Consider the following 4,168-nt stretch of genomic DNA (forward strand, 5'->3'; position numbering starts at 1 on the left):
TCTGAGGATCTGGGCTGTGAAATCTAAATGTTTAAGATGGAACCAGGTGAAGTGTTTATTTGTAATTCCAGGGTTGGGAGGCAGAGGCAGGAGGCTTGCCAGGAGTTCAAGGCCTGTGTGGTCCACACAGTGAGTTCCAGGCCAGCCTAGGCTTATTCGGAGTACAGGCCAGAGACAGAAACAGAAGGTAGAACTTTAGGAGGAAGCTCAGGAAGTCCACCTGTTCATCACAGAATCTCAGGCCATATGTGAGGAGGGTGACATTTCCCAAATGTCCCAGCAAATGAGAACTGTGCTCATGTATGTGTGCGTGTGTGTCTGCATGGCCCTGCTGTGCCCAAATCCTAGACCACAGTTAATAGAAATCCAATTGCACATGATGACCAGCTCTCTCTCCCCCTCAGAGATGGTGACAGTGATTTCTCAGATGCCTTTTAGTTCCAGACAAGTTTCCGAACAACATAATTGGGTTTGGGTCGTGCAGAGTGTCCTGTCGGACTATTGATTGTTTGTGAGCAGCTCCTGCCCTGCAGACGTCTGGCTGTGCTGTCGGAATAGCAAATGGGTGGAGACAGGCAGCTCTGAGCGGGGCCGTGGGCGTCTGCATGGGAGTGAGCTGAGGCTGAGAGCCCGAGTCCTCTAAAGTGGACAGCCACCAGTGCCACCCTCCGGCTGGCACACCTCCACAAGCTGTGAAGCCCACACGACCCAGGAGGCAGAGCACCGGCTCTCACTGCCCTGTGTTACCTGGGAAATCGAACTCTTTCTGGGTCCACATTTTAGGAGCCAAAAATAGTCATAGGAACATATAACATTGTCTAATGACGTATTGGACAGTGAATTACAAACAGAGCCATGTAGAACTTTCTAGAATCTACAGACTTTAAAAAAAAACCAGAACATGTAGTTCAGTTGCAGAGCATTTGCACAATACATTCAAGGCACTGGGGTCAAGCCTGGGCAAGCATTGTGGAGAAAAAAGCAAAAAGAAGCTGGTGAAATTAGTTTTAATAGCATTTTACTTAATATTGTTTAAGCATTAGCAACATAAAACTGATGAATTACTTTACAATTTTTTACTGTCATCGAAGTTTAGCATATCATTTTTACTAGCGGGCACCTCATGCTACCCCCTTGCATTCCAAGGGCATTTTGGTGCCAGGAGAGAGTTGCCCTTGTTCTGGCCTGGGCAGAGGTGCCGCACCCATGGACCAGCCCACATTGCCCCAGGGTTCATCAGCCTGCCCCACGCTGAGTCTGTGGATCTCTGCATCTGCTCTGTGGGGACACTCAGCAGGTCGACCCATTTCTTTTGTCTGCAAGGGACAAGGCTGGCCCGGTGGAGGTTGGGGAAGACAGGCAAAGTGTGTCCAGAGGCCCCTATGGCAAGCAGTGCCTGCTGGCAGCTGCTTTAGAGCAACATGCCCAGCACGGCCTGTTGTTTGATTGCAGCTGAGTTGGGCTCTAGAGTTAGAAACAGACTTTGTAAAGGGGCGGGTGGAAAGTGATAGAAATGGAGGTGGTTTCTGGGCCTCAGAGGGCCAGTCTGAGGCCCAGAATATATGGGAGTGAGTGTATGCAGAGAATATTGAAAGCCAGCTAGGAGCATTTACATGGGGTACTAGAAAGTGTATCAGGCCAGCAAACTGGAGTTCCCTGCAGGAAAGCAGGGTTCCTGTAGAGGCCAGTATCTCTGCTGGGTTTCAGACAGCCACTGTGCTCAGAGGCCAGGTACAGGAGGATGTGACCCAGCTGTACGGAAAGGAGGAACCTTCAACATGGCAGACACCAGGGTGGCAGCTATGACCCTTTGCTTTGACAAGGAAACTATGAGCAGGAGATGGCATCCAGGACTTTGGCCCCAGCAGTGCTCCTCTGACCAAGGCAGTCACCTCATCCCTACCCAGAGTCAGGAGGACAAGGTAGGCAGGGCGAGGCTGCCAGGCCCCGGGGCCTGCAGGAGGGGAATGTAGGTGATCCCACCATGCAAGGCTTTTACAAACAGTTGTCGGCCACTGAGCTGGCTCCTGTGAGCAGCAGCAGGGCAGGAGACGTTTTCTAAGGCCAAACAAAGCAGGAGTGAGGTTTGAAAGCAGAAGGAAGGATATGGCAGCCCATGAGAGAGGGGGCCCCAGTGAGTCACCCGCAAATGGCAGATGCCCTGCCTAAGTGACCAGGGAGCCTGAGTCATTAGTGACATTTGGAACTTACTCTGTTCCTGGTAGCCTAAGGCTCTGGGAACAAAGCTGGGAGCAGGACACAGGAGGTGCTCACCAAGCTGGGGGAAGGGAACATTAACAGTCAGTTTAGTAGCACAGGGCCTGTCACCACAGCGTGGGGCTTGTGCACAGGCAGCAGCAAGCCCTTCACCAGGGAGGAACACACTCATCGTGTTCCTCCAACTTGTCTGTGTTTTCATCTGAGATGATAAGGGCAGGTCGGTTTGGCAAGGGGAAATGACACTGACACCACAGGAAGTGACAATGGTGAACAATAAGGCTCCCGAGGTGAACAAAAGCACAGGGCACAAAAGCAGAGAGAAGCCCAGGCCTGAGAACACAGTAAGCGAGGAGAACAAGAGCCTGCAAACTAAAGATACAGCTCGAGGTGCAGGAAGTGATGGAAGCTGAGAGCCTGAGCACCCCGGGCTGCTGGGGTTTGTAGAGACACCTGGAGCTGGCTCTAGAGCTGCGACAGGGATGGCTGACAGATTCCGATGGACAGTGGCCAGGCCTGGAATTCCAACAGTGTCCCAGGTGATGCCGCTGGAAGAGTTAGACAGTGGCATCGCCACCAGAAATCAGAAGGTGCCCTGGGAGAAGCCAAGGTGGCTGTTTCAGCAGATGCTGTGTGATGGTGACAGCTTCCCGAAGATGGAGAAGGAGCCAACAGCCCAAGGAGTGTGTGTGGCTCCTCACAGACCTCAGCTCCAGCACACATCCTCAGACAGGTTAGCAATGCCACTGAAGACATCAAACCTGGAGAGATGAGCTCGCAGAGAATGCTGCATGAAGCGGGTGGATTATTAAATTGGGGCATCTGTGACTTAATCTCATTGGCCGCCAGCCATCGAGGCATCCTTCAAGCAAATTGATGTTTGCTTTGCTAGTCCCTCCTAGAGTCAGGACAATTGATCTGGTTACATCTTATACACAGGCTTTGCTTCCTGGGTGTAAAGGACATGAAATACACTCTTTAAAGTTGTAGTCTCTTTATTTATACTAAACAGCTGTTAGAATTGTTATCATAAACCAAAACAGAAGAACAAAATGCCCTCTTATTAAATAGGATGGAACCTGGCCAGGACCTGGCTCCTCGGAAGGGAGGGAAGTTGGCTGCAGTGGAGTGAAGAAACTCCTCTAAGCCAAGGAAGTTGATGGATTGCTTCCACCTGTGTCTGTGGCGCTTCTTTTCGGGACTTCTGCTGAGAACCAGGTCCTGGAAGCTCTTCTGTGCTCTCCACACACACTTTGTGGCACACGAGCACTCCTCCATTCATGAAAAATAAATGAAATATAAAGCAATTATGGCAAAGAATGTCTCCTAGAGAAGGCATAACATTAAAATCATTTTAAATATTTTTATTACAGTATTCTATTTTTTCACTATGCTAGTACTGAGTTAATAAGATATTTGCATATAAGCATTAATGTGCTTTGAACATATATCCTATAATGCCCCTCTCCTTTCCCACCCATTCCTCTCTCTTTAGTGTCCTGTGTTCTCCTAGACAGTTTGGCCTCTACCAGCCCCTGTGCTTTCTTGGCTGTGTCAGAGGGCCTCTCATTAACTATGCATGCACAGTGAAATAAGGAGAACAGAGAATACAATCCCTAGAGAAACTAGTGTAACCAAATTGTACAACAAAGGATCCTGGTGTGGTGGTCAGACAAGCACATACCATGCAAGCCTGGATTTGGATCTTCAGGGCCCACACAACAATGGTGGCTCACACTTGCAGACTCAGCGTGTGAGATGGGGCGAGAGACAGCCAGATCCTGGAGGCTTGGGACCGCTCTGTGGCAAAGTCCAGGCGAGGGGAAACTGTTGCAAATGAAAGGCAGGAGCTCCCTGAAGATCGGCTGACACTCTGGGTGGTTTTCCTGTCTCCTCAGATGCTGCACACACACACACACACACACACACACACACACACACACACACACAC

The 4,168-nt window shown here is 50.2% G+C and overlaps 1 long non-coding RNA gene across 1 annotated transcript in view; it reads right to left on the reverse strand.

Annotated features, from left to right (window-relative positions):
* Positions 1-3,216: 3,216 nt before the first annotated feature.
* The window catches only part of LOC129693256 (uncharacterized), a 4,243-nt gene continuing 3,291 nt past the window's right edge, over positions 3,217-4,168 (reverse strand). The window contains exons 2-3 of the long non-coding RNA XR_008722854.1: positions 3,902-4,044; positions 3,217-3,489 (exon numbers count right to left, since the gene is read on the reverse strand). This is a non-coding gene — a long non-coding RNA (uncharacterized LOC129693256). The remainder of the gene's footprint in view (positions 3,490-3,901; positions 4,045-4,168) is intronic.

Source organism: Psammomys obesus, unplaced genomic scaffold (genome assembly GCF_907164565.1).
Source record: "Psammomys obesus unplaced genomic scaffold, mPsaObe1.curated_primary_1811, whole genome shotgun sequence".
Taxonomy (NCBI): domain Eukaryota; kingdom Metazoa; phylum Chordata; class Mammalia; order Rodentia; family Muridae; genus Psammomys; species Psammomys obesus.